The following is a 12,090-nucleotide window of genomic DNA, read 5'->3' as shown; positions in this document are numbered from 1 at the left end:
CTAGAATATCTGTAATGTAAATTTAATGCATCCACTGCAACCGCGTTGTCGCTGCCACTAATGAGAGTCTGGAGCAAGGCTTTCCCGCAGAGATGCGAGGCCATCAATTAGCAATGCGAGAGGAGGCTGGCCTTTCATGCTCATTGCAGCTTTGGAGGAATTAGTCCCTTTGAACATTTACATCTTGGAGTGAAAAAGGGAACGGGAGAAAGAGACAAGAGGAGAGAGTTCAGACGATAGCTTTCACCCCACTGTAATCTGACTGAAACACTTGGTTGCCGAGGGCAGCAACTTTTTTCTTTAACTCCAGAACTTGCTGTGTCTCAAAAAAAGAATCGGTAGTTAATTAATTCAATATATGAATGTATGGCGGCACAGTATCAGTGGTTTGCATGCTCATCTCACATTATGAAATTGGGGGTTCAAGTCCAGGCACCGGCCTTTCTGTACGGGGTCTTCCCATTGTTGCGTGGATTTTTCCAAGGTATCCTGGCTTCCTCCCACATTCCCTAAACATTCACATTAGGTTGATTGAGGATTCTACGTTGTCCGTAGGTGTTCTCGTGAACGCGAATGACTTGTTTGTTTCTATGTGCAGTTGGCTGGTGACCAATCTCGGTGTACGCTGCCTCTCGCCTAAAGCCATCTGGGATAAGCTACAGGTCACCCAGCAGCCTCGTGAGAAGTGGTAGAGAAAATGGGTGAATCGATGAATGAATGTTTGTGTTGTAGTTGGCAGTGTGCTGGAGGCAGGAGGAAGCAACAAGAAGTTGAGGTGCCCAGCAACTGCAAAGTAATTGTATTTTCTTCAAAGAAATGAACCAAAATTAAGCAGAACATCACAGACTTCAAAATATGCAGGGGAGGAAGGACAATGATGTAAAGAAGTGAAATAAGAAGTACCACACAAATGCCAAAGAAGCTGAACGGCTAACCAATTAAGCTAGCGTGTCAGAAGTCCCACACAAAACAAAAAGACACCCATAAAAAAAACATAAAAGATGCCCGAAACAAAACAGAAACCAACACAGGAACAAGACCGATTTGCAAACAGCATTTGTGTGCATTTTCACTGAAAAATGATATATTTGACATAGTTTATATCAACTCTCTGCAGTGTCCATACATCATGCGTACATGGCCCTTAACTTTCCCGAGGATGATGATTACCACACGCAGACAAAATGTGATTGACGGGAGGGGGTTGGGGGGGGGGGCAAGACCGGAGGAAATGCAAGTTGGAGTGTCACTTCACACGAGTTGCCGTCCGGATCGAGAAAACAACAACAACAGAAACACTGACAGCTAACTTCACCTTCCAGTTGCTGTCTTTATGCTAATGGTGGCGAGACTGCCTGCCAGTGCAAAACTGAAGTCTGTGTGTACGTTTAGTGTGTATGTGTTGTGTGCACGTGTGTGGTGAGGTATGCTGCCACATGGCATTTAAAGGCCTGCTCTAAATGATACCAATTGTTATCTAGTTTAGCTAAAGTATAAAATATTGATATTTTTAATGTTTATCATTGAAAAAATGTGTTTGGTGTTTAGACAACAGTGGTGCTGGCTGTTTAAATAATTGCAGTCATTCATTTAAAAATAATTTGTAAGGACGTGACTGGTTTGCAACTAATTCATTTGTATTACTTTTTAAACACTTTGTCTTTCTTTGGGTCTTGATCAAATATTCAGAGACTTGATGAGGAAAACAACATAATACCTCATTGTTATATGACACTTGCAACAACTGTCAACATCAATTCAAGTCCCAGTAAAGTGAAAATAAATACGTCTTGTGAATTTGACACACCGCAGAGCAAAGTTGTTGTGAACAACCCTGACAAAAAAGATCAGCTTGAAGCCTCCAGTGACGAGAGTATATCCCACAAGGTTGTCAGGGGGCTTTTCCATTCTGTGGCAACCGCCAGTGAGAAGTCCCTGTCCACCCGTCAGCTATTACTTCTGACCCCGACCCTCCACCCACACCTTCGCTCTTCCACCTTCTCCCAGTTATGTGTGCAAATCCATGGCCAACAACAAGACACTCTAAAGTGGCCACGTCAGCCAGAAGGCGGCAATTTCACACGATGGCTGACAAGAGAGACTTCTGTTTTGTCTTCTTCTTCTCTTTTGTCCTTTCATTTGCGCTTTTCTCTGCATGACGTGTGCACAGTCACGGGTGCCAGCAAGGTGCGCAAAAGCAGCCACGCCAGATTGAAGCCCCATTCCACAGGTTAGCTGACAATTCCGACTTCTCGCCGGCTGTTCGGTCTCCCGCCTCCACCCTGTTTCTACATGACGAGCACGCACTCAGGGCTGACAACGAGGCACTCTAAAGCTGCCATGCCAGCAGACAATTTGAAAAAATGCAGCATTTTGGGGATGTAGGTTGCATGTTGCACCTGTGATGGAATTTCAACTCGTGTCGGACTCTAACGTGCCATTGAAGCCATTTTGTTGCAGAAAAAAAAGATGAGGAATATTGAAATAGCAAAACATAATTTAATGCCAGATCGCCACAACTGAATACAACCTAGTTGCCGGTCATGTATAATGTAAGAACATGCAAATGTCTGAATTCACGGTGCAGGGTCTTTAACAGCTCTGATTATCATGAAGGTGTGCCTTATTTTGGGGGGGATTATGTGAGGGTCCAGCAGGATTTTGCTGCATTTAGTCCCTATTTTTGAGCTACTTTTCACTTGACACCGGCAACAGAATGAAATATTTGACAAACAAAAGTCATCACATGCCTCTGACCTACTCTGTTAATATACACGCTCGGCCTGGTTGATGTTGCGCACTTTGATGCGCAACTAATGCGGTCATGTGGTGTGCAAAGCTCCTCTCTGAGGGAATGCTCTATCTTTGTGGACACAGATATCCACCAAAGTCTGCTTTTGGTGCAACAAAATCCCTCTGTGTGGCACTGGGAGGCCACCAACTGGAGCGTCCTCACAAATGAGCGGCTGAGGGTGGATGTGTGCAAATGCCACTCATCCCAAAGGAGTCGAAATGATGTTTGAGGGCGTCCAAGTAGCAATGGGCTCTTCCAAGAATGTGTCTGCTATCTTAAGGTCCACATGTCCACTTGAAGGCTTCTACCAGTTAACAAAGCACGAGACAAATCCCACGGGCGGCCTCTCCACCAATACGACTTGGACAAGAAGCCACGATGAAGGCTTGGACTTCAGAGCAAGATAGCAAGGTGGGATCACAGATGGCCAAGTGCAAAGACCGAGAGGTGAAGAGAGAAAACAGAAGAGTGTCACTAAGCAGGATGGAACGGCAAGATCAGTCATGTGAACTCTCGGAAACAGTCACAGATTAGTTTACTGGGTGCTATGGTATACGAGTGGCAGCAAAGCTCCTTACGTAAACACGCGCTCACACTCACACCTTCAATATGGATCCATTTACACTGTCATCCATGTGTATAACTGTTCCTTATTACCTCAGTCAGCACACACACACACACACCACTCCCTCCCTGTTGAAACTTGCATGCGTGTACTTTTTTGTGTGTGTTTCAGGAATTTCACCAATGCCCTTTATAGAAAGTTGCTAAATATGTTTGTTTGTCTGCCCTGCACTTGCCATTGTGACATTGTAGGTTACCAACGCGCCCCCCCCCCCACACACACACTGCCAGTCACGACCAACTGCCTCTTTTAGCTCTACTTATTCTATTCTACTGGCATACATTATATAACACCTGCAGATTCCTTGATATTATATACTGTATATATACATTTGTTTTTTGCCTCCCCAACCGCCTCCACGTTATTATTTATTATTGCATGTGATATACATATTTATTTATTTTATATATCCCTGCAAATGACCTGGGTAATTCGTTGGTTTTAAAGGTGAAATGTTGCCTTTGAGAGAGAGAAAAAAAGCCTACCTCTGCAGAAGACTCACGTGTTGACATTGCTCAAATTGAATGCCGATGTAAACTAGTCCCCACTGTTATTAACAACTTAAACCCTCCAAATAAACATTTTGCTTATTTCAATGTGGGGAGTGGACCACGAAGCCCGTGGTGCCAGTGTACTTACTGTACAGTAGCCTCCCACTGAGTCAGATCAGCTGTTCCATCATAAAACCGCTAGAGGGCGCTGCGCCACCTGCGAGGCTCGTGGAAAGGCTGTCACGCACAGCTCCTCACTCATCTTGCAGGAGGGCACCAAGCAAACAAGCAAGCAAGCAACCTCCCGTCTCATTGGAGCAGCAGCACACATCTGTCCCGACCCGATCTCGTCGTTTGCAGCACGCCAGATCAAGAAGGATCTGCAAAGCCTGATGAGCAGCTTTCACGAGGATTTTCGGACCATGTTCGCTGACGTGCTCCACTACTAAGTTTGTGCAGAAAGAAGGAGAGACAGGCGCCCAACTTTAACTGGACGTTTTTCCGAGGAAGGCAAGCAGGAGGAAAAGTCCTTGTCTCTGCAGCTGGGCTGTGGAGGCGGATATTTTTTATGCTGCAACTTCCCACAGAAGCCGAGAAAATTCAACCGGAGAGGGGATGAGAGCGGTTATGAGCAGAGAAGTCAGTTTTCGGGGCTAAGGGAACCAGACCACACCGCACCAACAGGTATAGGTTATGCAAGTGCCCCATACACACGCGCGCGCGCGCACACACACACACACACACACACACACATACACACACACACACACACACATACACACACACACACACACATACACACACACACACACACACACATACACACACACACACACACACACATACACACACACACATACACACACACACACACACATACACACACGGGAACCAGCTCCATTTTGGGGGGCGTTGATTGCACATCCAGGAGGTCAGAAGTGACAAAAAAGTTCATAAACATGCTGCCGCTTAGTCTGACTTCATTGAAAAAAATGATTCATGCTTGTAATGGATTGGATTTCATTTCGTTGATGACAACTGTCGCACGAGTGTCATTTGGCCAAGGGTCAAAATAAAACCTGCTCTCACTTATCATGCTTGCCAATAAATTGCAGAGTAATGATTGCGGTAGCTTCGGGTGTTCCACAGCCGGTACACGTTTGCCCAACACCCCCCCCCCCCCCCCCCCCCCGCCCTCTGCACACACACACGAACACATGAACACTCACACAGGCGCGCGCAAGCGTGCACGCAAGCACTCAGACGTGCCCATTCAAGCACACGCGCGCACATGCACACTCACACACACATTAACACACATTAACACACACGCACACACACGCACACAAGGGGACATGCACTCAGTTTGTGTGTGGCACCAGATACGATTTTTATCGATTCTGTTTAATGACTCAATCCTTTATTGATTCTCGTACCGATACTTTTTGAGAACAAAGGGACACTAAACAAGTCGATTAACATCCACTTTCTTTCGTGTCTTAATTGTACCTGTCAACAAGCTACATCTTTAAAAGTAACACGACCTTACAAACCGAACAGTGTGGCCTTAACATCATAGGACTCCTTGATGGTGTGCCATAGGGTACCCAGAAAAATGTTTTATATATACTGTATATATATTACAACCTAGATGATACGGTGGCAATTGTACAATAATGTCCCGTGATATTATATAAATATAACTGGTTCAGCCAGTGACAAATACAAAATCAACTCAATACAATACAATACAATACATGCTGATTTATATAGAGTCCATCTGTGATCTGGGAACCTACTCTTCCCTGCCCACTGTGAAAGGAGAAGCTCCTGATAGACTTCAGCGAGTGCTTCCAACCTCTGAGTCATTTAGACTCTGCCTCCCGTCACTCACCAGCTTCTACAATAAGGTTGAAATGGCACCAACATAATAACCAGGAATAGTGTGACAGGGGAGGATGTAGTTTCGTTACCCCTGCTGCTAGGTTGAGTAGCAGTTTTGCCTATTGGTGGGGTTTCCCCCATCGGTGCCTCCCAGTTCTGAGGGTCTGCGTTTGAATCTCGGCTACTTGTGTGGCTTCCTCCCACATTCAAAAAAGGTTCACCACAGGTTCACTGCAGACTCCACATTGTCTGAAAGTGAGTGTGAATGGTTGTTTTTGTCCTGTGATGGGCTGGTGACCATCCCAGGGTGGAGCACGCTTCTCGCCCAAAGTCAGCTAGGATAAGCAGCAGCTCACCTGAGACCTGAGGGAGGACAGTGGGTATATAAAATGAATGGATGCATGCATGCTAATGAAGGGATCTAGTCCAACCTTCCATGCAGGGGCACACCAACCTTTTGTAAAGTGACAGAAAAATACTTCTTGGCTACTGACTAATGTGAAGGGCTACCAGTTTGATGCATACTTGACCTTGACAAATGACCTTTAATCATTTATCATGATATGTTCAGACCAATAATTAATTATATATACGTTTTATGTGCAGACATTGATGATTCTAATGATTTCTCACAGTAATTAGGATATGGAGAAATACTGTACCACTATTGTATCCCCCCCACCCCCTTTATAAATCTGTCAGTTTACATTTTCAAATAATCACTTGTACAGCATTCCTAGGAAATCCTAATGTCCCATCACCGGTAGTCCTCGAGGGCTCTCTGGTGGCCACGGGCATCATGTTGGTGATCCCTGCTTTTTGGTAACAATGACTCTATAGCAGTACCTTTGGTGATGTAAAATAATGGAGGACAAGGTGGCTTAGGGCTGTTGCTGTACACATGTTTTGGCCTAAACTGCTTATGCAGCGGTAACAATTGACATCCACCCGGCTCCTGATCATTGAGGCTTTTAAGTTGCTTCTTTTTTGTCTTTCTTTTCTTTTTCTTTTTGGTTTTCTTTTTTTTACAACCTCAAAGCGTCATTTTGTGAATGCGAAGTGTTGACTGCAATAAATAAGGTTTCTCCAACTGCAGCTATTTTTTCATCATCCGGCTGCTCCTGCTCCCACTATGCTTTCACAACCCCCACTGAAGAGCGTGAGTGAGAAGTTGCAATTTAATGAGATTGAGAAGCTGCCGTGAGAAATGACTGACAGCAGGGAGTGATGGAGGGAAGGAAAGGAGGGAGGTTGAGTAGATTTTGAAGTGAGTGGTACACCTTCATTGGTACACAGCCTTTGCATACGTCTAAATTTAGTTTACTAAAATTTGTGGTTGCCTTTATCCCTTTTGTGGACATTGTTTAAAGAATTTGCTGTCAAATAGCTATCAAGGGTGGGAGGGATTTATCCATCCATCCATCCATCCATTTTCTGATCTGCTTTATCCTCACAAGGGTCGCGGGGTGTGCTGGAGCCTATCCCAGCTGTCTTCGGACAGTAGGCAGGGACACTCTGAACCGGTTGCCAACTAATCGCTTGGCACACAGAGACGAACAACCATCCACGCTCACACTCACACATAAGGACAATTTGGAGTTTTCAATCAACCTGCCATGCATGTTTTTTATTTTTTATTTTTTGGAATGTGGGAGGAAACTGAAGTACCCAGAGAAAACCCACACATGCGTGGGGAGAAGGGAGGGATTTAGTTTTCTTTTATTCGGCCTTTTCACCGAAGCACGTCCTGTTGCTTACTTAGTCTGAAATAAAGTATTGACTTATTGGTCTATTTTCAAGAGAGTAATCAATATGCACTTATTTTTTTTACTCTGAATGGGAATAATAACAATAGCATGATAAGAATTCTGTCAGCTTTGTTGATTTGTTGTGTCAATAGGTCATTGAGGCAAAATGGAGGGCACTACTTGGCTGCAACCAGCAGAGGTGCTGTTTCGTCACTCTAAACTTGTTGATGGTCAAAGAAAAAAAAAAAACGGCCCTGACATCAGTTATTGGAAGTTGACTCATAGTAACACAAACATTGAACCAGAATTTTTAAAGAAAGAATCTCCCATCCCTTTAAAAATGCAGTCGTCACTCGCCATGTCACAGTTCACTTACTTATTGTGGGTTCAGTATTAGGATTTCTTCATTTTTTAGGTTGTTGTACAGTACAGAACAGTGTCTCGGCAAAGCAGGACTGTCCAAACTTTTTCCTCCGAGAGCCGTATACAAAAAAAAAGAAGGTTATAATTTAACTTATTAAACATGTTAAAGCCAAGTGATCAATCGAGGAATTATACATTGTTTATACCATGTAGTAATTTTGACAACTGCTACGTCAAAAGCTTTCTGTTAAAGGCTGGAGAGGCGAATTTTGGGGTGGTCTGCGACCCTGTTTCCCGCTAGAATTGGTCTATCTGCCCATGCTCTGAATTCCATCACCGCATTCATTCGGTCATAAGGTGAATATACTTGAGGGCTGTCCTGTGAGCAAGAGAGGGAAAGCCAGACGGAGGAAAGCAGACAAATAGAGCAACCAGAAGATATGTGTCCTATAAAAGGCAATTTCTTTTTCATTTGCCTCATGCTGTAGCTCTGCCAGATGGACAGAAAAAATTGCAGAATGAACAAAGGACAAGAATGAGAACGAGACTGAGTGACAAGGAGACCTTGACAGAGCGAAGAAAGAGAGAAAAGGGTGGCTTGGGGGCTGGCGAGCAGGTACAGCACATGGAAAATAAATAAAAAGCAAAAGTGTCCAATTAGAGGGTGTTGTGCATTTGATTGGCTCTCTCCAGCAGCCGTCTGCAGTATGTGGAGGTCCAAGGGGAAGCGAGTAGCCAACCCACATAAAGAAATTGTTTCTGGGAGATCGGGTTGTGTAAATTCAGTCCTAGCCGCCTGTCTTGTTCTGTCTTAGCCCACTTCCCAAAGGTGAGCTAAAACATTCCAAACGCATCTATTGTTTAACATTCTTGAGCAGCCCCCTAATACACAGCTCTTTTTGTGTGCACGCAAATATGCACACTTTTTTGTGGGGGGGGGGGGGACACACTCACTTCCTTGTGAAAATAGAATCAGCCAAACATGCATGGTTCTACTCTCGAATGACTTGCGCGGGACAGCATGGACGACGGCTCCAACAAGAGGTGCACATGCAGTGGAACAGAGTGGCGTGTCAGAGAAGAACAGCGGCAGATGCTGGGCAAATTACATGAGCCTGAACAAACTCCATTACTGCCTCCATTACCCAGGTATACTGAGCCCAGAAAAAAAAACATTTTGCAGAACCATTGTTTACCGAGCCTCTTGGTGCCCCACTCATTGTCCCCCTTGACTACACAGTCGAGGAGCATCTGTCTCATGCCTACCGGTACTCACAATTACGTGTTTGAGCCGCAGAAAATATATCCGCTCGAAGCCAGATAATTGCTGATGCCAATGGAGGCGCACAAGTTGCATGTATAGTGGAAGAGGAGCGACTCATGCCAGCACCAAGTGTGTCACAGGGCTCCGCACATCACACATCACACATCCTGTCTGTATCGGGAGCATGGGAGCAAAAAAAAATAAAAAATAAAAAGTCGTCTGCCGTAAAGGGATGTGGTTGCTTTTCATTTCATATTAAAATAAGCAAAATATATTCGCAGCTTTGATGATTAGTAAGAAAATTGGAACGATAAATGGGGCAAAATGAATACACTGACAGTGGGCTGTGTCGTTTACTAATGAGGTTGTTTGTGCATGTGTGTGTGTGTGTGTGTGTGTGTGTGTGTGTGCGTGTGTGTGCGTGTGTGTGTGTGTGTGCAAGCACGCTCACAAGTGTTTTCCATGGTCATCGATGAGACTTCAGTGCCACCACATGAAAGCGCAAGTGGCACGTACAGAAGGTCAATAAGGGTGAATTGTTAGAGAATATGAGGGAGAGCGTGTGCTCGGCTGTGAATATGTGCTGGAAGGACCTGCCTGTCTGTGCGCACGTTTGCCTGAGACATGAGTGATGAAGTGCCGTGTATGTGAGCCGAAAGCCATCCATCTCTTTCCCGAGTCACTCTGGGGTGCTGTCATGATTGGTTTCCCTTCATTTGCACAGATAATGGCCAGATACTGTCTTTTTCTTACACATCTAATTTGTCTGACTTGGAAAAAAAGTGTTTCTGGTTGATCTTGTCCAAATCATTTTGGGTTGTTATTGTTTAAGCTCTTACGCACCTTAGTGAGCTTTGCACTTTATGTACTATCCTTGTCGTGTGCGCTGCAAATTAGACTTCCTCTATGGCAGTGGTTCTTAAACTTCTTAGAGGTACCGAACCCAACCAGTTAATATGCACATTCCTAACCCTTTATTAGTGAAAAATAAATCAATAAATGTGATTTTTTTCTGACAAATTCAAGATATTTTAAAAAAACCCGCATTTATTAAAAACAGAAAAAAGTCAATTAAATTACATGGCATACGTATAGGTTTTTTAAATTGTATGACGTACAATCACGACAGTCTACGAAGCAAACTAAATTTCCCACAGCACTGATTGGACAAGCAATGTAATGTGATCACCTGCAACCAGCAATGGCCAAGCGGGCATGTCATAACTAATTGACATGTTAAGTCGAGTGTGTCTTAACCTCCATGGCAGAGGCTCCGTCGAACCCCTGAGACCGATTCACCGAACCCCTGGGGTTCGATCGAACCCAGGTTAAGAACCCCTGCTCTACGGTATTCTGTATTTTAGACATGTGGGTGTGTTTGTGTTTGTGTGATTAGCTGGTTAGCATTCCAGGATAGAAACCCCTCACCCTGGCCGGAAGTCATCTGGGGCAGGCTCTGGCTCTCCTGCGGCCTTGTGAGGAGTTTGCATTGTGAGTGTCTTCCCTCTTGGCTTGGAAAAAGAAGAAGATCGGCTTAATAAGACGTTGCAAAGCTCAGTGTGTGTTCGCAAAAGGCTTTCCCTTTCTTTAGCTCATTATATTCATTAGTCGAGGTTGTAGTCAGCTGACATGTTCAAGTCATAGTTTCCCTTGTGTTGAAGTAAATGCACAACAAAAGTAGTGAGTCAACTTAATACCATTTGTACCGTGTATCCAATTGCATTTGTGAGAGTTGTAACACACTACATTTACTCCTTTACATTTACTCAATTGAGTAGTTTGAGTGCACATACTTTTGGCTTTGACTTTTGTGTGAGTATTTTTCTAAAGAAGCAACAGTACTGTTTATCTGTTCCACTGAGCTACATTCCTCTTGTTGCTTGAGCTTTTCTTCACCGATTTCCGCCTTGGGTGCTGTCACATGACTGTTTCTCTAACTCAGGAGTGGGCAAACTACGGCCCGCGGGCCGGATCCGGCCCGTTGGTCTTTTTAATCCGGCCCGCCGAAGATTGGTGCACAATTAAGGTTTGATTGCATTCATTTCGTTTGGACTTGTAATGACAGGTATTTCAACACCAGGTGGCACAGTTACTTCAAGTTGCAGAGCACAGGGAGGGAGGGGAAGACGAAGAAAGTGGGAGAGAGTAATGACCATGGAAGGGAAAGTGATATGTATCTGATTAAACGAAGCGGGTAACAAAGTACGAAACATTCAGGAGACGCCTGGAGTCGGAAAGACTCAAATCTACGAGACTTTGAAAAACAAGGAAGCGATTCTTACTCAGTCCGATTCTGGCAATTTCCATGCTCAGAGTGAATTGCTTGTGGCTCGAGTAAATGAACATTTCCTAGAATGGTTTGATTGTTATCATGTTAAAAACTTTCCGCAAACTGTACCGCTAATAAGAGTCGGAGAGCAGTCAAATGTGTAGAGCGTGAACAACAGGGGGCTCAGTACACATCCTTGAGGAGAACCGGTGCTGATGGTGGAGGAGAATGTTACATTATTACTGGCATACAAAGACATTGTGCTATCTTCTTTATTCTCTATTTCTATTTCTAACTTTTGGCCCGGCCCTCCACAATATTTTCTGCTTCTCATTTGGCCCCCCCGGGAAAATTATTGCCCACCCCTGCTCTAACTCATCGAGACAACAGTTTACCTTGGACTTCATTTGACCAATCAAATGGAGGCAGGCAGTCACATGATTGCACACAACATCTCCACGGCCTCATAGAGAAACGAGCTACTTTTTGTGAAACCTGGTAAGAACGCCCATGTGAGAAGTTATGGTGCTGTTGTGTGGCAAAAAAAAAAAAAAAGACAGTTAATTTAAGACAATTGCTTGTGGCAACATGCTATTTTATTGAGATTTAATGTCTTTTTGTTTCAATTACAGTGACATTGGTGGGCGATATC

General features: G+C 44.3%; 1 protein-coding gene across 1 annotated transcript in view; it reads left to right on the top strand.

Annotated features, from left to right (window-relative positions):
* The first annotated feature begins 4,156 nt into the window (after positions 1-4,156).
* LOC147211126 (chemokine-like protein TAFA-2) overlaps positions 4,157-12,090 on the top strand; it is a 55,789-nt gene continuing 47,855 nt past the window's right edge. Inside the window, exon 1 of the mRNA XM_086100265.1 lies at positions 4,157-4,594. The gene's annotated coding sequence lies outside the window, so the exon portion shown is untranslated. The remainder of the gene's footprint in view (positions 4,595-12,090) is intronic.

This window comes from Hippocampus guttulatus, chromosome 1 (assembly GCF_054856545.1).
Source record: "Hippocampus guttulatus isolate MCC_2025c chromosome 1, RoL_Hgut_1.0, whole genome shotgun sequence".
In the NCBI taxonomy this organism is placed as follows: domain Eukaryota; kingdom Metazoa; phylum Chordata; class Actinopteri; order Syngnathiformes; family Syngnathidae; genus Hippocampus; species Hippocampus guttulatus.
Note: the sequence above shows the minus strand (reverse complement) of the source record. Positions and strands in the feature narration are given on the sequence as shown.